Consider the following 22,123-nt stretch of genomic DNA (forward strand, 5'->3'; position numbering starts at 1 on the left):
ACTTACCTATCATTTCAAGTGGCTGAACACTTCAGAATCTCAAACACCAGGAGATTAACATGTAGAAAAATGTCTTTTAAAAAAAAAAAAACCAAACAATTCAATTACCCATTATTTCCTGCTGTGCTCCAGCATAAAAAAATAAAATAAAATCACTTTTTCCTTTCTTTATTTTTTCCTCACATGTTTACAAGGCATTAAGCAACACACCCTTGATTACATAGAGGTCACTTGATACAGGAAGGTGTATCTCCATGCCCCTCCATGGTGGTTCACAGAAGCTCCATTCAGGTGGGCAGAGTCCCTTGTTAATGGTGCACCTTGTTAATGGTGCTTCCATAAGGGCCACTTTGTATTAATTAATTAATATTTATTTATTTATTATGGAGGATGCCTAGATCAGAAGATCACACTGAGGAGTGAAATCAAATCAGCTTCAAAAGGGGAAAATAAGAAGTCTCAAAATGAATGCAATATGGAGGCTCCAAATCCTGCTTATTTACTTTTTGTTTGTGGGTGATACTTCCTTCATTCCCCATCAGTCATCCCAGCTATTGATATTTCTTCTGTCAGATACTGACACTATCTGTCTATTGACTGCCTTGGTTTTCAACCTTTTTGGATTTGCAGCCCCCCATAGCATTTCCCAGCTGAGGAATTTAAGCCAACTGATAAGGAGCATTAGTCAGAGCGGCTGTTCATGGACCTCTCAGAAGTAAACTAGAAACCTCAGAAGCATTAGGTTGATAACCCTAATTCTATAGGATAGATATTTACATAACACCATTGATGTCTCAGGTGTCGCCAGTCTCTAGCTGGATGAAACAGTCAATAAGAAACTTGGCAGAAAATGCAGAATGAGATTGTTCTGGGCATTTTGAATCCAGATCTATAGCTGGATCCATTTTCTGTCTCTCTGGGCTAAGGTAGAGTTTCTGAGGGGGCATGCTCTCATTCAGGAGGACTGATGTGATCCAAGCATCATTTACACCCTGGGTGGGTGGACGAGGAGGAGTTAGGACAGCCTCTACAACCTCTCACAGTGATGGGAGACAACGTGGGAGACTCTGGCTTAGTTAGATCCTGTCTCCATACTGAATAGTTACCTCTTGGGCTTGATAACACTTTATCTTGCACCTAAAATAGTACTGGAGACATATCCTCTTGGGTTCCTCACTGGCAATAAATTGCAGTTCCTGAATAATGCTAGTTTAGTGTGTGTTTTCAGTCACTCCATGTAGGCACTGCCTCGTGTGCAAGCTCTGACTTGCATAACGCTTAGGGGTTTAATTTTCAGAGGTACTTTTGCCCCATGGAAATCAGCAGAGTTTTGTTTCTCCATAATTTCTTAAATAAACATAAGAAAACTCTATAGTCATCAGTAGAGAGTCAGCATTTCTGGAATGTTCAAATGTCAGTCAGATTTGCTACCTCTGCTAGACTGAAGAGCTTTTTCCTGGTCCAAACCTCAAAGCTGAAGTTTTGAGGAAGATCATGTCCAACAATTTGATACGGGTTCTTCACAGTCAAGAAGTTTAAGAGGAAATGGATGCATGAAGTTGAGCTGGTTTAATTTACAGTATGACCTAGTTTTATCAAACTAATTATGGTTTCTGTGATGGTTTACATTTCCTTTGCTTCGTTTAAGATTAAATTGCGAAGTAACTGATTTAGTCTGGACTATGATAAAACGATTTCAAAGTAGAAAAAATATCCTGAGGTGGTAGGAAAGAGCACTTCAACTTACAGCTGGCTTGGTTACACTAGAGTAATTGGTGTGTAGACTAATCCTGGGAATTTTAAAAGCCATTCCTTTCTGGATATCGTGCACCAGTGGTAAAGGAGAAATGTTGCCCTCTGCTCATGTTCCAAATGTTCTTATGAGGTGTTAATGAAGCATTTCATCCTTTAATGGGACCACTGGGATTGCAGTTGTCTATATTTTATTTTAAGTGTTGTTCATTTTCCAGGGATCAATACCTAGTTCCTAGAAAAGATGCAAAAAATTCCAGTAATGTAGGGCGGGGAATTACTGTGTAACTCGAGGACTGATCAGCAGGTAATGAAATCTACTCTGCAGCGTGAGCCAATTTAAAATGCTCCACAACATTGATCTTCCTTTCCAAGATGCGGAGCGGCAAGCAAAATCATGTCGTGTAACAAACTATCAAGACAGAAGAGAGGTCCAGTAGCTTATGACATATATGTTTTGGACTTGATCAGTCATTTAGCAGCGGCAGAGCTTCAGTGGTGCTCTGGCAAGTGAGGCAGCAAAGCCAGCGCACAGGACGATCAGAGAGGCCACTAATATCTCAGAAGCCGATGCCAGGATTTGTTGCCATCAACTCTTCTTGACCTTCTCCAGAAGAGACTTTGTGTTTAATACAAGCAGCAAGTGTACCAGACAAAAGATTTTTTTTTTTGGCAAGACTTTGCTTTGGTCAGTTTGGTATCCAGTTGCCATTACTTGAGGGATTGGCGTGAACAAAAGCTGCAGGATTTGAGCACTTTACAGTGCACTTGTTACCTTTTAAAAAAAATGTTTATGTATTTTCTGTGTTGTAGTAGTTTGTTTTTATTTTCCTGTGTATCTTCTAGTACAAGAGACTCCCATGGGGAACTTTTACCCATCTCAGGATGACAGTGAGACGCTATTAGAACCGAAACCAGAAAGTGCTGTGGGAAAAGCCATGTGTCATTGCTGAGTCCTGTCCCCAAACCAGGTTCATCCCTGTCATCTGGCTCTGTGAACTTCCCAGTGTCATATGGCAAACGTGCTTTTGCTTTCCTGCCTTGAACCATCTGGAAGAGCTGGTCTCAGCTGCTGTGTAATACATAGTGGTTCAGGCTGGAAATTTTCAGGTGGACTTTCCCCATCAGAAATTTGCCCACTCAGTAAAAAAGAAGCACCCCAGCCTGCTGGAATTCCTGTGTAAATCCACCAGGTATCCAAAGAAACCTTCCTTACCAGCCATGTTCAGTCCCTGCCGGGTTTTCTGCTGGGCTGGCACCTCAGAAAGCCTTCTGGCAGCCCTGGTAATGCTTTGCTTGGCAACAGCTCTATTTTAGAGCTGTTTTTATTAAAAATTATGGCACATACCCCAGAATGAGGTTTCAGCCTCTAAATTATGGTACTGCACTGATGTGGTGGCTGTGTTTCCCTAACTCCCATAATGTGATCCTTGTACGTGTGGTTGGTAATATTCTTTGTGAAGATTTTCCCCAATCATTTAGAGGTTTCAGAATCAGACACATGATTTTCCTGCATCATTTGTTGCAATACTAATTGCTTGATTATAGCTGACAATGTGCTGGATACTGCTCCACATACAAGACCAAAGATCTTGTTGGACTCCAGAGATCTTTTTCGACCCCAACCATTCTGTAAGGTGTGAAATGAAACTATATCTTATATCGAGTGGATATGGAAATTCAGCAAAGAGATATGGTTTTCCTCTTCATGCTGGAATTAAAAATAACCTGGGTGTGATGACCTGAATGGAAGTCTGTCTCCCGTACTTCTGGATGGCAAACAAAATAGTGGTGTTGTGTATGGTGTTTTAAAAGGTGGCTGGGAAGGACTCAGAGCTTCGCTCCTGCCAAACTGAGTTCGTGGTGACAACCTGTCATTCAGGAGAGAGGTCAGAGAGAACCGGAAAACTTAGTTTGGACCAACGCAGACTTTGAACTGGAGGATGGATCTGTGAATTGTGATCATGAGGGCACATGGGTTTCGGTGGAGTCCACAGTATAAAAGCCAGAAGGGAGAAGATCTAAGACAGGTTCAGTAAGATCCCATCCCAGCCTTCTCCAAAAAAGGCAGGAGTCCCACCCCAGATCAATGCTCTGCATCATTTTCCCCTTCTATTGCTTCTAGCAAGATAAGATCTGCCTCCGATTCTCTACAGGGGCTACATGCAATATAGCATCTCTTGCAGGACCAGAGACAATTTCTCGTTGTTGCCTGTGAAAATCAGATGATTTGTGCCCCATTGTAATGAAAATATCAAAGCACCCACGGTGCTCCAGTAGCTGTCCCAGCCCAAGAGGAGAGCTGGCAACTTCCCCCTGACATTTCCAAAAAATCTCTCTGTATTTTCACTGCTAAATGATGCTATGGATAGAAGCACTAAGACCTTTCTCCCTGTCAGTTCCAGGGACGGGAATTTCAGAGAGATGCAATTAATGTCTAGTGATTACAGGTTTTTTCCTAACCAATAATTGCAAGGCAATGAAGTTTGGGGAAGGGAGAGCAGGGCGGCAGCATGGGTGGCTGTGAGGAAGGGGACTGTCAGCCCCAGTGCCTGGCTATGTTAAACTGTTGCTGCATCACCCCTGAGTTTCAGTTACCAGAGCACTATATTTTGATACACAGTAATTATGCTTCCATCTCAGTTTTTGTCCTTTTCATTTGTCGCTGCCATTGAATTTCAGACATTATGTGTCATGGTTGAGAAAGACTTGAGAAATCCTTTAAAACCTTCCACAAAGAGAGCAATTTTTCAGACAAATGTACAAAGAAGAAACTGGTCCCCTCCAATGATTAATACCAGTAACTATTCATCAAGTCAGGTGCCAGGCTTTGCAGTAGGGTAGGAGCATTAAAAGCTGTGATGAGTAAGGTCTTCTAGCCCTGAACCCAGAAACTAAATACATCAGCAAATGCACGGGCAGCAGCTAGCAGAAATACAACATTAGTTTTAGTCACTGTACTGTTAAAACACGTATTTTCACTGGCAGGCTGGAATTGCCAAACCTTCATAAATCTTTCCACGGAGCCAGTGCTGTAAGCGCTGCTGGTTTAGCTTTAATCCTGTGGGCTGTTGTAATCTTTCACCCTCCGGGGGATCCAGATGACCCCACACCCAGACTATGTCTGGCTGATGTCAGCGGGAGTTTTGGACAAAACCACCTCAGAGGTTTAGTCAACCGGATATGTAACCAAGCCGTGATAACTTCTAGCTATAGATTAGGTACTGGTGGTGAATATTTAATCCACTGGTTGATCTACAGTACAGAGATCAGGAGTTTATTGCGGTCACCCTGGAGCAGAGCTGGTTCAGCAGCTCAGGCTGTGGTTTGCACTGGGAGATGGAGAGCAGCACTGGTTCGACGCTTCATGTGTCATCAGGCAACAGTGGCCCCCGAGTATTCAAACAGAAATTCCCCTCCTTGAAATGTCACTACTTGTCTCTGTCTACCAGACTTTGTACTGCGTGAAGTGATGCCCCAGATTTCCAGTGCAGGGAGTGTCCGTTAGGTCAGGGCTCTGTGTGTTCTGTCCCAGGCGCTGGCGAACAGACTTTTTGACTATGGCGTGGATGAGTGATCTGTTTGATGAAATGTTTTGAGCATATACACTGTGGGGTTTTCTCCCTTTCAGTCCTCTTCCCAGGAGAAGAAGCCAGAGGGAATGAAACACCTCTGGCATCCTGCCAGCCTCTGGTCCCAAGCCTCCTGCTCTGATCCCATGTAAGCCAAATTCTCCTTGAAGTTACACTTGGGTAATTCCATTGAAATGAATAAGATTTTTAAAGTGTGATCAGGAAGAAAACTTGTAATACAAGTTTTTTTTAAGATATACTTACTTGGTTCTCTCTCTCTTTTTTTTTTTTTTTTTTTTGCTAGCAAAAGATGTATATAGAGCATTCTCCTTCCTCCTTGCTCTCTTGTGGGTGTACCTCTTGTGAAACTTTCCATTGTTGGAAGTGTCTGTAAAAAAAGACAAAAAGAGACAAGCTGAATGCCTTTTCTTTTCTTTTTCTTTTTTTTTTTTTTTTTTCTTAAAAGCTTTCCACTGCAGAAAAGCTTGCAAGAAGTGCAGAGAGAACATGGGAATTTAATACTGCCTTTAGACACGTGTAATTTTAAAGTTAAGGGAAGGGTGCCTTTAGGATGTCAGCCTAAAAATGAATAGCATTTCTATCACAGCACCAAAGGAAATGTTAACTGTTCCTTCATGATGGAGACTTAAGATACAGAGAAATGAAATTATACACCCCTGGTCTCATGCACCTGCACACAGACACACACACATACGTGCACACACATGGACACACACGACCATGGACAGCTTTGATCCCCAAGCCATGGATTAGTACATCAGTCGCTGGCAAGTCTTTATTTGTGGTTAGCCTGCTGCTAATAGGAGCAAGCCAAAATACTGATTTCCATCCAGAAGTCTGTATGAAGTGTTAGTCTTGAGCTAGACTGCTGTATTTGATCTCGAATTGCAAAGAAGGGTTCTGACATCATGTTGATCCAAAACATCTCACCAGCAGAAGGCATCTTGCACAGAGACTATGTCTACAGCCCAGCCAGAGCCAGCACCCTCCGGTAAATTCTGTTTAGTTGATTATAATGACAGCAGGAGGAAATCCAGCTAGTTATCGCCATCTGAATTCTTACATGGGACCCTGCACGGGTTTGCTGAAGGCTGCAATGTGGCAATCACACTGTTATCAGAGCCCAAGATAACTAAGCACGGTAGAAGGAAGAAGAAAGCAATTACTCATGAAACAAACCAGCAAGGACAGAGAAGTTGTGCACCCCTGCTAAGTTCCCATATTCATTACATAATTTCTCTTTTTTTATTGTTAATTTTATTTCAGAGTTTTACAGCTCTCTAAGTGCACAATACTGAACGTGTAACGGTTCATTTAATTTAGAATAAAATCTATAATTCACGACATGTAATCAAGTCTCAGAGTTATCATCCTGCAGCAAAGTCAATCTTTCCTTGCTGTCTGGTGTTAGAGAGCTACAAACCACAGGTAATCATCAGCCTTCTTGGCTGTTCTTAATGGAAAAAGGAAGGACTTGGGAAGATAAGGCTTTCAGGAAAAGTAAACTCCATTTCTTTCCTTAAAATGTCGTGCCAGTGTCTTTCTTCTCAAAATTAATCTGCCTCTAAAAACCAAATTTTTTTTTCCAAAAGAATCCAAGGGTATTTCTGCATAGTCTGGCCTCAACTTGGCACTGTGTTCAATAGGCAAAGCTCAATACAGAGTAGAAACAGCTCATTTTTCATGAAAGTTTATCCTCTCCTCCCAGAGGAAAGTACAGTGGGGTATATCCTTTGCAGCTGAGCCACGTCAGACTTTAACCTGAGGTTTCTCCCACTAAGACAGTTTGCCTCTGGCTCTCTCCTTTGCTTTCTACCTGATGCTGACTTGTTCCTTGTTTTTACATGAACACAACTCTTCATACCCCTTGTTTTTCATCTGCGAGATTGTCTTTAAAAAACAGCATTAAGATGACATTAAGATTGTGTAGTCATTGCTCCATGTGTAAGATATGCCCTCAGTTCAGTTTGCCTAACCAATCTTAATTCAGTTCCCTTAAGCATATGAATCTTGAATAAGTAAACCCCACATTTTTTCCCCCTACGGAATCTGATCTGAAGGGAGTCTTATGAGGAAAAGCATTAAGCAGCTTCACCACGAACATCACCGCTAATTCTGCCTGTAATGAGAGTATCATTGTTCTCTAGATAAAATGCTGTGGTATCTTTGTGAAGTCTTAGATATGAGCTATCATTACTGCACAGACATACAGTGTTATTACCGTATCAGAATTATGTTTCTTTTCTGTCATCTATAACCCTTTGTTCAATATTTCAGGTCCCCTTTTCAGGCCGAGATAGAAACTCTACGCCAGCAGAGCAGCACTAACTGGGAGATGACAAGTACTTGCTGTTGGACCTCTGAAGATGGTTGTGATCCTGAATCCCTGCTGTCTTCTAGGATGACCAACTTACTTAGGCTGACTCAGGTAATTAAATGCATGAGTAAAATTTTCCTCACTCAGCCTCTATTCTTTCCTCACGCGACTGCAGATCTCTGAACTTTTCTTGCATTATGTTGTTCAAGGATTACCTATTTTCTTCACTTCGGAAGTATAAAGTTAAGTCAACTGAATATCTGATCTCCCCAAAAGATCACAAAGGGGGTCTGTCCTTCAAAATGCCAGTAGATACTCCCTAACAACAGTGGAAAATGTTCAGCCACATAGAGGAGACACTGCATAAGCAGATCAAAGGGTCAAAGTATTTGATCTGAAGAGGACAGCTAGTGAGCCCATGCCCAATGCTTTGGGCAGATTAGCTCTTGCTTTGAGGAACACAGCCTGAACACCTGTCTGTAACATCAGGGAAATAGTCCTATGGTCACAAAACATAACCTCACTGCTTCTGTCTGAACAGCCCTCTTTCCACCCTAGGAACAGGTGCTGCCTTAATTTCAAAGATGGTAAATCAACATGAAAACAGCCTCAGTCCCAGCAAGTGGCTGTGAACATCGCTGGGATAGCATCCTCAGGACTGTGTCCGATCTGTGCAGGGTCCGAGCCCAGAGCTGGAAGTATTTCTTCAGGGAAAAGGAGAAATATTCCACCCTCAACCTCTCTCCAGATTGCTAGTGAACGTACCGGTGTGCCTGTGGGGTTTGGGTACCTCTCTCTACCAAGAACCACTCGAACCCTTGTTTCCTTACTAGGCACCATACACATTTTGCCCATTGATTTTCAACAGACTCTGAAGAGAGCAGCTGAGAGAAGCTTCCCATGTCTGTGGCCAACCCTCTAACAGCCCATTGCTCTGCAAGATCCTTGTATTATGCTCTCCACCAGCCAAGGATCTTCCTTGGATATTACTGGGTGAACTTCAGGTAATGAAGATGCTTGAGAGGACCCTGTAAACATTTTACAGGAATAGAGGAAGGGAACTCAGCTCTTCAAATAGAATAGCCACCTAAGGGAATAAAATTGTTCATTAATTTATTTGAGGTCAAACCTTTATACAAGTTTATGCACTTATTTTGCCTCAAAGAATCTTTTCAAGCATCACGAGTTCTCATCTAACAGGAGAGACATTTCTACCAGTGCTGGAACGCCCCTCCCAGGTGCACCAAAGCATTCACAAACCTTAACTGATCTTACACTGCACTCTCCACCCATATCAGTACTTCTGCTAGTCATCAGCTCCTGATCATTTTCCATTTCTGCTGCCATTGTGCTCAGATTTCTTCTCCAGAAGTACCAGAGCATCCATGGACAGCAGGTACTGGTCTGAGCTGGAGGCAGGCCTGAGGGACCAGCCTGGGTCCCTGCAGACACTGTGGGTGACTGGCAGCAGTGAGGGTTTGAGCTTCCCAGCCTGAAGGAAGCTCAGCTGAAATTCCCCTGCGTCTGCTCACCGTGAGCACCCTGCAGATTTGCTCGCTTCCCGGTGACAAGCAAAAACTGATGAGAGCAGCGCTCAGGTCCTCCGAGCCGCAACCTTCCTTTTTCCTGTGAAAGTCACTGCCGAGTTCTTACAATCAGATGGACTTCAATGTCCTGACACATCCCTTCTAGCAAAGAAAAATGCTTAATATACAAACCCCCTACACCAGCATTTTGAGAGCGTTTTCCAACAAAATAAATCAAATAAAAATAAAGGGAAACTTCCAACTGATAAAACTGGCCCAGCCTGTCAGTGCTGCTGCCCTAAAACAATCAGTCATACCTGGGAGCTAAGCTCCCATGAAAGGCAATTGCATCTTCGTGTTGGTAATGCTTTTTGTCATTGCAGTATGTCTTTAAGGTACCTCCGGCCCAAGGATGGCTGGTTTAACATAATCTATTCTGATAGCAAATAGGAATTTTAGCTGTAGTCAAAAAGGCTTGACAGTGTTGCTTTCATCTTTGTACCATCCATGCTAAGGATATAAGCAGAAAAATATCACGAACAATACATCAGCTGGCTTATATTGTCACAAAGAATTCAAAAAAGACACTACCGCTTTCTGATGACACCATCATTAAATCCAGCTACCCTGGAGCATGATTAGTGCAAACACAGACAAGACAACATTGAGGATAAGAAAATGAACTAGCAATATCTACTCTTTCAGTAATTCTGAGTCATCACTGATTATCTGGTCCACGATCAAGGAAGGAAACAAGCAAAGCCAAGTTGATTTATGCTCCAGATGCAACATACTCTGCCAAATTCAGGCTAGTGTGACTACATTGTCCTCAGAACTGACTACAATGGCTCTACATCAAGGAAGAATTTGGATTAGCATGTGCTGACAAATTAGTACTTGCCAAAATGGATGTTTGCACTATTTTGATTCATTTTGTGATGTCACGTTTTGTAAGTTCCCTTGGAAACATTTCGGAGTTTGACATCTGATGCTTTCTAAATACGTCGCTGTGTTTGTAGCGCTTTGAGAGAAAACCTGTAATCATCACGACCTCTTTAATGCACCACAACGAGATCTGACTGTAACAATAAATCATAACTCATCCTATTCTGTTCTCATTGGTTTTGGTGGAATAAGGGCTTTGCCCAAAGGAATAAAACTGCGTGAATAGTTTGTTAGCTTCCCATCACCTCTTTCTCAATCCATTAGTACTTTGCTGTCTCCTTTGACGCCTGGTCATAGAAGGTAAATCAGTAAATAATTCTGGTGAAGAATTCACGTTGTTCTTGTTATATGTGAGAAAACTATTTGTGTTTCATCTGTGAGGAGATTAGCAGGGGTTACAGCTTACCAAATAATAGACAACATAATACTGGCTTTGTCTCCAGATTGGCCGAGAAGAATGTATAATTTTTTACTTTCAGGTACAAATATTTCCAGCTGTGTCAAAATCTGCTTGCTGGGAGGCTCTGTGTCTATGTAGCGCTCCAGGGACACAGACCATGAAATGGCATAGCTTCTCCTCATACTAACTTTTCCTGGATTTCTTTAGTTTGACCCTGCTATCCATGTCACAGCTCTGTACTTTCAGATATTTCAGGGAACTGTTGGGGAAATATCAGGGTACAATAACAGAATTTTGCTTCTGAAATCATTTTCACAGCAGCGAGGAGCAATGCAGCCGGCTGAGCTGAAAGTGATGGCTGCCACAATGAACTAACTTTAATATCCTACCCAATTTCTTTTTTCAGTTTACTGGACTTAACACTCTGGCACAGAAAGATGGATTATTGGAAAATAGGCTCCAGAAACCGAGGAGAATGCACTTGATTAGGTTTCTATTTAAGGATGGATATTCTTTGGGAAATCGAGTCTCACTCCTAGTTAGAGGCTGTGATACAAGCTTGTCAGCTGAGGAGCAGTTTAGGTAACATTTCAACTAAACCACTGCTAGTGGTACAACGACACGTGATTTTAAAGGAATGATTGCTACATCCAGCTTAGACTTTAAAAAGGGAGAAAACCAGACTCACAGGGCATGGCAAAGGAAATGTCATTTGGGTTTTAATTGGGAAGCAGCAGGAAGGAAACCTGTTGTCCTGCGGCTGTCAGTGGGATCTCAGTCAGAAAGACTTCAAACATGGGCATGAAGAAGCAGCGACAGCACCAGTTCTGTGCAAACCTGCATCTCCTGGATGGCGAAGGGGAGAGGAGGTATCTGGTGCTTCCCTCTCTCGCGTTTCCTGCACCCCGACACAACCCCTGTTCTCTGCTGGTCAAGAGAAAAACCATTTAGTTCAAACAAAAATGAAACTTTAAGAGGCGAGCGTAGTGTCTTTTCTTATCAGTTGTCACTCCAGATCTGCATTATGGGAAAGTCTCCATTAGGGTTAAATCCATCTCAAGGAACCTATGATTCACCAGGGACTAAACTGACATGAGAAGTACCCTAAAAGTATCCCATTTAGCTTGGGTATTAAGAAGCAGGCAAAAGGTTAAGAGGAACATTTTCAAAGCGGAGCAGAAGATTTAGTGGTGGAACTTCTGTTGACATTAAATCCCAGACATTGCTTTGAAAATTTACCACCTAAGTGCTACCTTGAATCTGTAATGCAGTAATGGTATTAAACAAGGCAGGGACATTAAAGCACTGGCTTAAATCTTGGATTGCCATAATGCTATTAAATAGGACGATAGCAAATCTAGCACTTGGTCTTGATTAATTATGTGAGAGGGATATGCTGGACTGACCAGCACTGTCATAGGCAAATTGCTTATTAGAAAGGTTATGCTCTTTTCTTTTCCTTCCTATATACCTCTTAAATGCTCCATCAGCTCCATCTGAGTGGAAAGAGGGTACGTCACTGAGGTCACCTGCAGCTGAGTATTCCCCCAGGACAGTCTGCAGGCTTTCCTCTACTCTGGCCATTCCAGGAAAGCAGGACCAAGCTTCTTAATACCCATGGGTGTTGCAAAGCAAAAGGAATTCCCTTTCTACCAAGAAATGCTTTATATTCTTAAATTGCATCTGTTTTGTAAGGTGAGGAGCAGACACCCACTCTGCTGGTTTTGCAACATGTCCTGCTGAACGGTCCCAAGCATCTGCTTTTGTTCTCTCTTTTGCTGATGGCTTTACAGCAGTAAATCCTTTTGCTTTATGATGGAGAGATGAAGGATATCAAAGACAGAGGTAAGAAACACTGGCATAAAGGAGCTCCCCATGACCATGGGTAGTCCTTGTCACACCAGCCAGAACGCTGGTGGTTGAGACAAAAAGAATCAGCGGTCCTCAGTGGCAGCCTCACCTTGACCGCACATTATCTCCTCCATGGCTCAGCTGGCACTGGACTTCAGCCGGCAGCGGAGCAGGAAAGCTTCTGGGAGCCTGCTGAGCATGTAGAAATCTGGTGTTCAGGAAAAAAAAAGCCGTGTTTGTGCACATTCAGTAGTGCTGGTGTCTCTGTCAGCCGATGGAGACTCCCAGGAGATAATTTGACCCAAAGGAGGTCTGCAGGCAGGCCCAGTCACAAAGGTGACCAGAGGTAAAGGCTGCTGGACCACAGGGATTATCCAAAACTGTTTCTGGTATCACTGGATCTTCTGAGATGTTGGAGATCTCGAAGGAGAAGGAAACCAGCCTTGTGTGCAACCCACGATGCTGGACGAGCACATTTTTTCTTTTTCTGTTTTCAGTTTTCCTTCTCTCCTTCAGTACAGTTTGCCTGCAGGATGACAATATTCTTAGATGCTGTTTTCCTAAAGTAGAGCAGAGCTGCTAAAATGTTTCAACTATTTACAAAAAGTTAGTGGTTTGTTGTTTTTTTTTCCCTGAGAAATGCAGTTAAGTTTTGTTTGAAGCTTCTGAGAAGCTTAATGAACCATGGCTATGCCTGTAGCTTTTTCACATTGAAAACTTTGTTGCTAATTAACTTCATTAATAGTACTTAGAGGCACATTGGCCAATATTTACCGAGTGCTGGCATTACTGCAAAGTGCCAATGGACTCAGTGGCTCAGCAAATGGATTCCCTACAGAAAACTACCAGGGTTGAACTCATCGTGGTCAGATTGTTTTTCCTTTGCAAAAAAAAATGAAAGCCTCATTGATGCTGTTGTTTAAAAAAACCCACAGTGATGTTAAATGAATAGAAGGAACTTCCCAACCCTGCTGTGGGTGTTATTGATAGCTGCATTCCCACAATGAATTCACAGCACACACAGAGAGCTCGCTGCGGGATCACGGCCTCGAGCCGAACAGGGCTGCACAAGAGCAATCATGACTGCGTAGACATCTCAGAGCTCAAAGGAAGATGCTGCAGAAACATCAGTTCCCAAATAAGCCCCTGGACTGAGACGTGTGTGGTGGCACCGAGGGACATAGCTGCGGGGGCTGGCGTGGCTCTCCATGCCTGGCCTGTTTTGGCTTGCCTGGACGGCTTCAGCATCCATCTAGCAAAATTTGTGACGTCTTGGCATCCACTAGGTAGTCACTGAGTGCATCCCCTGTGCACAGTGGGATGGTGTTTTTAATGAGCTCACTCTGCAAAAAAATACTGCTTTCCTGATCAGCTGAGGATGGAGTTGCATCAGACTCATTTTTCTGTTGCAGCGGTGCCCTCTGGAAATATGGAGGGATTTCTTGGGCACAGCTAGCTGAAGTCCAGCATGAAATCCAGCTAATTGGACATAATTTAGCAACTCATTGATCTCTTGTAAAACTGTAGAATTGTGTCATCATTACAAGAAAAGTAGCTGGAAGTATTGCTCCCAAGGATTTTCATTAATTTCTCCTGATTCTTCTTTCTTCTCCTGTTTTTTTTTCTTTGTTTGTGTTGGGGTTTGTTGGTGGGGTTTTTTTGGTCATCTTTAACCTCTTTCTTAACCTCTCTTATTTACAGTACATCCTTCAGGGGACACTGTTGAGCTATCCACTATAAATCTAAAATATATACATCTCGGTTGGTATATATGTGTATGAAAATAGATCAGTCTCTTTGACTTACATTTCTAGTCAGCCTGTCCAGAATACTGTGTCCCTTCTATGGAGGGACTTCTACTGAGAAGAAAAATGTTTAAGCTATGTTTTCTTTTTATTAGCACAAGAGTATTTCTATTGGTATGATGGTTCTGAGATGCTTCTCTCCAGCTCTTCTGGCTTTTACTGTACTGACAGGATTTTGGTATGTTCTGGGAGCTGCTGGGAAAAGATTTGCTGAGGTCCCCTGGGAGCAGAATCCTCTCCTGGTTTTGCTGCAGCTCTTCTCTCTTTTTTAACATGAAGTGTCCAAATCAAGAGAGATCGCTGAGATGGTGAGGGCTTCTAGAAAATGAGGAAAGGCTTAGCAGGCAACGGCTGAAGAAGCAAAGAAGTTTGTAAGAACTTTATCTTCGTGCTATTATCCACAACACTAAATCCTCTTAGGTCTCGTAGAAAAATGAATTTGGTAATTCATCCCCGGTATATTACATTCGGATGGCTGAATTTCTCTTAAGAATTATGATTTTTCCTATTTTATTGCCCATGAGAGTGGGATGTGGGAGAAAGGTAGAAAGACTGGGAAACACATCCTTTTGGATGCTATGGTTTTACAGCATTGCTGAGGGTCCCTGGGTGCTGTGGTGGAGGAGGTCTGGCTCAGCCCTTCTGTCTCACGTGTCTTCAGCAGATGATCATTTTCGTGTGCCTGCAAGGCCATGCCGACATTGCCTGAGGTGCCTTAACACACTGCTGCCTGCCAGTGGAGTTGGGATCATATTCCACTTCTGCATGAAAAGCAGAACAGGCCTGTGCACAAATGGAAGGTTGGATCTCTGGAGAGCAATACTGCTCCAAGGCTGGCATTGGGTGTAAACACCCCTCTTCATTTTTCTTCTTCATTTTTTTTTTTTTTTTTAATTCTGAAACAAATGGGAGGGTTTCAATTTTTATTTTTTTTCCCCCTGCATGTGCGACCTCGCAGAAAAAAAAAAGTCTGGTACTTTATTTAATAACTTAAAAGCCAGGATTCATGCTGGTACTTTCTTAGATGAGAAGGAAAGATCAGTATTAAACATGGTTTTAAATAATCCAAGAGGTATATGGAAGGAAGACAGGAACTTAGGAAATGGTAGTGCTTTAATGTAACGTATCAAAATGACTGAGGAAGAGCCCTTATGCAAAAACCAAAAGCAGGAAACCCTTGACCTGCCATCTCAGGGTCCAGTTCTGCTCCTGCCTAGCTGTCACCAGCCAAACCCCGAGAAAGTGATCCCGCAATCTCTGTACAAGGCACCTCATTTCTCTTTGTTTCACTGTCTTCAGTAGTCCAATTCTGCTGCTGACTCTGCTGCGAGCAGGACTGGACCACTGCTGTCAACACGAGATGAAAAAGAGATGTGTTGCTGTGATTAGGAGGGCTGGGAGAGGTGCTTGATGTTTGGTGTACTCCTAAGGCGTTTCCACCACAGCCAGCCTCTGAGGGCTGTAAACAGGTCTAAGGCTTTGGAATGGCTTAGCCATCTCTAAAGGGCTGTAGGGGTTTTATCCACTTCAGCTCTCTAAGCCTTTAGTGCCAAATCCTGGTCCCTTGTAAGTCTCCAACAAAATTGCCAGTGGTTTCAATGGGTGCAGGATCGGGTCCCTGGAGCACTTTAAGTAATTTAAACCACCCTAAATCCTCGAAGCAGCTTAAACGATAAGCTACTTGTTCCAGAGTTTTCAGCTCGCAGACCCAGCTTGTAAAATACTCCAGGCAGCTCATCATGTACTTGACTGTGAGCACACACAGATGCATCTGCTTTAAAACACAGAGATATCGCGATAAGCCTCTGTTATCAAACTCTCAAAGTGTTTTACTTCTGCAGAAAGTGGGACTTTTTTGCTATTTTTCAAACGTAGAAAATAAGAATTTCCAGCAGCTATCAGATAAAATGCTGTTCCCTGAGCTCAGGTGGGAGAGATGGTGCCAAAGGCTCTGGGCTCAGACCCCGCTGGTGGTGCCACTTGCTGCTATATTCCCAACCCGCCTCTGTGCCACCAGGAGCACCAGACACTCTTTAATGTACCCTGCTTTTGAATGGCAATTGGAAAATAAAACAACTGGGAAACACTTCACAAAAACACTTCTGTAAAAATGTCCTTTTGCATCTTTGACCTTGTAAAGGACCCGGTGTCCCTCACACTGAGTGACCTGGAAATTTCCAAGTGAAAAATGCCCTGCAAAGCTCCCTGGACCTTTGCTAATGGCACTGGTGTAACAGGTGGGGGAAGGAGCCTTCCCCCTCCCTCCCAGTGCAGGTGCTTCTGTGTCAGGATGAGGCCAAGTGGCACCTATGGGATAGGTATGCTTCTGTTACAAGTAGGACTGTATTTCCAGGGATTTCTTCACTGTTTTCAGTAGCACCCAGCTCTGACAAAAAAGAATGGCAAAAATCAGAACCGTTCCAATACCTTCTCAGCAGGAACTGAGCCGCTAGCAATGAGCTCCTCTGTTTTCCTTGGGAATGGGACTCACAACATCTCCTCCATCTCATGGGTTAGGAGGGAAATCAGGACCCTCCAGGAAGTCCTCGTGGTTCATGAGGAGCCCTGGTTATTAATGTATTAATCCTCACTTCCGAATGAAGTTTGACATCGAGTACATGGTGGAAGAACTGAGTGTCTTGGTGGCCAGTGGGAGACAAGTACCTGCCAGTCCGTGGGCAGGGGTGGTATTTGTGGGTCAACACTTTTCACCTCATGGGGAGAAGTGCTGCTTCTCCCAAACCCTAATTCAACATGATGTGTTACCTCTATCTCTTTGTGTCAGAGGTTTTAAGGGAGCAGCAGCTCTTTCAGGAACACACAGACAAGAAGGGAGAGGGCTACAGATGCTCGCTAGCAACAGTTAGAGACAAAGCCACAAACCTTTCTGAAAGCTGATGATAAACTTCAGTGCCTGCAGGTTAAAGAAAGCTGAGAAGCAGAAAGGTTGCCCTTTTCTTCAAGCCCTAGGAAAGAAAGGGGTCAGGCACCGCAGGGACAAAAGCATCTTTCAGTCTGCAGCAGTTCCAGCCACTCTGAAAGCCCTAGCAGATCTCCAAGTGACTTTTGGGCAGGACTGCTGTAAACAGTTAAGTGTCTTCAAAGGGAAAGGGAAGGAGAGAAGCCAGGCAAAAATTTCACTGTTTCCCATCCTTTCATTTGCATGAGAACACCTGTTCCACGCTTGTCTTTCATCTTTTTTTTTTGCACATCTGCAAATCAAGACAATTATGGCCAGCCCTAGTCAAGGGGATATTTTAGGGAACTTATTAAGTCTTGCTAAAATCACAGCAGTTTGCTACTTAAAGTATAACGGCAGAGACTGAGATGTTGTCTGAGATTTTAGCCAAACTGTCTCCCTGGAGATGGATGTCTTTTCCCTGCAGGAGATTCACTGTTCCTGCAGTGACGTGGGAGGCTCTGATGGTGCCCAGCTCACATCTCAGTGAGCTCCAGGAGCAGATACAAAGATACAGAGACTGTAGCTCTCTGTTGGCTACTGCAGTTAGAAATCTTTGCTATGTCTCTATCGCTAAGCACCATCTCAACATTTCTTCCATTTCTTCTCTGTCTTCTAGTCCACCTCTCTTGCCCTGCTAGTCCAAGCTCCTTTCTTCCTCTGACCCTTACTAACTTGAAGACTAATTAGAAATTTTCCTTCCAATTTTGCATACTCCTCTGGTGCCTCTTTCTTTTTTCCCTTTTTCCTTCCCCACCACGCTCATCATCCCCTGCCTTTCCCTGCTTCCCTCTGTCTTCGTCAGTCCTCCCCTTCTCAAGCTCTCTGTTGTCTCTAGATAAATATCATATACCAAATTACAGCTGCAGACTGGAGCCCAGGACTCCTGGGTCCGATTCCTGCTGTTGTTTGTGAGCTTTTGTGACTCAACCCTTTCCTGCCACTCTTTCCCCATCTATAAGCTAAAGCTGGAAAAACAAAACAAAAAAACCAAGGGGGCTGTGTGTACCTTTGATTCAGGGCACCATATAAACGCAGGGTATGATTGCTATTAACCTCTTCTGTGAGGAGAAGTTTAGACTAGGCAGGTTTTCTGGTGGAGGCGACTGGCTGCCTTTCTTGGCTGTTACACATGCCATTTTCATGCAAGGTTTTACGGAACTTATTTTCCCCCTTTTCCTTCCCAGGCTGTGGTGTGCTTGGCACAGGAGCTGCAATCCGTGCAGTATTATTATTAGGCAATAAGCAGTGCCAGTGAGTGATTAAAACCCAGGCAGAGCTGCTGATATTGATTTTTTAAGCTCTAAAAAAAAAAAAACCATGCAATTTTTTTAATGGGCATTACTAGGTCATCCATAGGAAATCTTCAAAATACCACTCTGCAAGAATGCAAACAGCGAAGTTTTTATTTGCAGAGTCTCTTTCAGGGTCCCGTGTGCTGGGCTGCCACTGCCAGCAGCACTGGTGGGGACAAGGCATTGGCTCTAGGGTACGATTTCTGTAATTTCTACCCTGTAATGAGAACAAAGTTGCTGCCATGCTGGGAAGAGCAGAGCGCAGCCTGTAGAGGGGATGCAGGAACAGACTGTGCAGACACTGATGGATGTTGATAATATTTTCTGCCCTTCTCCCTGGAGTTTCGTGTGCTCAACAGCTTCTGGCAGAGTCCTTCCTCCTCTCCTGCCTCCTTCCCAGTCCCAGCACTCTCTCCTTTCCTTGCCTTCTCAGTTTCTTCCTGTCCTCAAGCTAAACCAACCCCATTGGCACGACATCACAAGCATGTACTTTCTAACTCTGCATATACATCCGATCTCCACTTCTCATTAGTCCTTCAGGACAGAGAATATCTGCGTGACCTTCCTTAACCACCAACACTGATGAGCTTTGCACTGGAGCAGATGACGAACATTCACCCCTCTACCAGTTAGCTTTCACAAGGGGGTAACCATCACCAAACACCTGACAACCAGCAGGCTGTCTGAGAGGGGGCTTTTTAACCACCACTGTTATTTCCATAGGAGTTGTCTAAGTGGGATGGCCTCTTACTATCAGACTCTGGTCTCTAAAAGCTAATTAAAAAAAAAAAGAAAAAAGGCTTCACATTCAGATGTTCTCTGTTCAGATTAATTTACAGGTATTCTTGTGTGCACAGAGATCAAGAAACATTGCAGAAAAATGCCTCAGGTACATATAGGAATTCGATTCCCAGCCCTTATTAAAAGTCAGCAAAATTGGTGCCTAGGAGTGGTTCGTGTCTTTGAAACACTCTCCTTTTGATTTCAGAAGGCAAAAACTGAATGGCTCCTCCTGCATTGACATTTCTCAGTGAAGATAGAAGACATACAGGTTTCAACGCACCTTTGGGGCTTAGGAACATTTGACTTAAAGACTTCAAAACCAAATCCTATTTCAACAGTCACCTACACAGGCCCAGCTCGGAAAAGCGCTCCTGCACATGTAAACCTCTCATCCTGCACGACTTTTAGAACTGAAAACAATGCAACAGAAAGCAGTGATCCTCTAGGTGTTGGATGCAATATCCTGGATGATGACCTTTGCTCCGATAAATGGTTAAAAAAAGCTCTTTTGCAAGACAAGATATCCAAAAAATAGGTCTAATACCCAGACCGCACGCAATGCCAGTGGGGATCTGAGCTCCACATGTGTGGAGGGAGGAGCAGGAACACTAGAGCAGCAGAAGCCCATGCTGCAGCACCAGAGCTCACCAGGGGAGAAAGAGAGACACCTGTATCCAGAGACACTTAGTTCCCAGGGATTAGTCAAAAAGAAGCCTTTTTCAACATGGAGTTACTTTAATTAATCTTAAAACAATAAAAAGAAAAATTACTGCCAGATACGTTGCTTTTAAATAAGAAATACAAAATAGTTTCGTAGGTTTCAATGGGCCAAGATTTAGCATCCTTTATAGACCCATCTGCCTAAAGGCCTGTATCTTATCTGATCATTTCCATGGCAACGGCTCTGGGATTAGAAAAGGATGAATATTTAGGAATAGTTGCTGGAATTTCATGGAAGATGATGAATTAAGGATTACTTCACTACCTACGCGTTACCATGGAAATGCACATTTACAAATTGCATAGGATTTAAACCACCACCATTATTAGTATAAATTTGTGCTGCTATTGTAAAGAGCTCCAGGAAGGGAAGATCCCTCTCCTGTTTCACACCTCTTTGCCCCGCTGAGCAGAGACATGGTGCAGAACTAGAGCCGTGCTGGTGGTGGAAGGGGAGACAATTGTTAAGTCTTGGACCCAACTCTCTCTTACCAAACAACCCCCTAAATGAAACCCAGATAGTGAAAAGGGTTAAAAAATTACCGTACTTTACACATGGAAAAGCCACTATTCCAAGCAAAAAAACCCTCTCAATATGTCTGTTTAATGGAAATTGATAAATGCATGAATGGGTTTATGGGTCATTTTTAAGACCATTCTCATTACTTTATTGAAATCCTTAGTTTAGGTGTGAAAAATCTGCATGGTCTTTTTTTGTAAACTATTCATATAATATTCCATATTGCAGTAACCTCCTATGCCTTACCTCCAGGACTGAAGCAGAACTTGAGACTAATTCTTAGCAAGCCTTGGAAAATAGAAAGCTCCCATCTTTGAAGCCCAGAGCAAAAGGCAGCAGCGAGATAATCCCCACCCATACATAAACCATGAAAATTCAGAGGGTCAGATAAATAACCGCTGGAAATTCTATTATCACAGATGCACGTATTCTCTAGCAGGGTCCAAGGAAGCATATTACAGCCCAGAGAACTGCAAATATCACAATAACATAAAATAGAATGGCATAATAACTCAAAAAAGGATATTGTAGCTGAACTGTGAATTTCATCTAAAGGGCTCAGAGCATCTTTGAAACAAAAAAAATGAAGATTTGCAGCATCTTGAGAAGGAAGTATTATTGATGTAATTTTTTATATCAGGAAACCATCCAGAGAAGCTAGCCTGAGGGTCAGCAGCCTGGCTGAGAATGTGGATCCCATCCAGCATTATGCAGAATCAACTGGTATTTGCTGGTTGTGTCTTCAATAAGGGATGGGTGTATGTGATAGCGATGCAGATGTAAGGATCTCCTTGGGGAAGTAGTGAGGGGGTCCTCTAAGGAGCTGCGTGGTTAAGACAGATCCAAAATGAATTAATCAGAACTGACAGTCCCATCAATGCAGAGTCTGTATTTAGACTGGCATCCTCGCTCCCTAAAACTGGGCAATCTACACCAGGGCAAAGTCTTCCTAAGCAAGGCCAGCTTCTGGTCACCCGGCCATCACCTTGCACCGTCTTATTCTTCATGGCCCTTTATAGATCCTGGGCTTGCTGCAACTGCACTGTGATGATGCCAATATGCTGCGCTGGCTGTCTCAGCAACCTGGAGATGGGATGGAAGGAGAAGGTAGGTTTCCCTATGGAAGGCAGAAGAGGCACATAGGCTCACACCCTCCTCACAGACATGCCCATGCTGCACTTCTGGCATTAGAAACCAGTCAAAACCCAAGGACATATTGCCCACTTGACCTTCCCGTGACAGGGTGAAGCACTCGGAGGTGGCCCAGGCATGAGGTTAGGCATTTTTTGGGAAGCTCTCATGGTATGGATATCATCCCTTCTTTGTGCTGGGCAGAAAGGATAACCCTTGCTAATGCATCATCTTTCTAGAGCGCAGCATCCTGCCAAACACACCTTCCCATGGCAGAGAGCCCCCTCGTCCCTAGGTTTAGTGACACAGCTGGGTGTTGGCAGGTGGCCAGCCTGAGACCTGGCACACTCCTGGTGGGCTTGCTGAGGAGTGAGGAAGGCAGCTGGTGCTGCGTGGGTGGGGAACCAGCTCTGAATGTCACACATTGTCACGCTGCTCAGCCTGCCAGCAGCTGATCGCGTTTGCCTGGCCCCCAACATCCAAAGCACAAAACTTCCCAAACAAGCTGGGGCAAAGGGGCTGGCAG

This window comes from Falco rusticolus, chromosome 7 (assembly GCF_015220075.1).
Source record: "Falco rusticolus isolate bFalRus1 chromosome 7, bFalRus1.pri, whole genome shotgun sequence".
In the NCBI taxonomy this organism is placed as follows: Eukaryota; Metazoa; Chordata; class Aves; order Falconiformes; family Falconidae; genus Falco; species Falco rusticolus.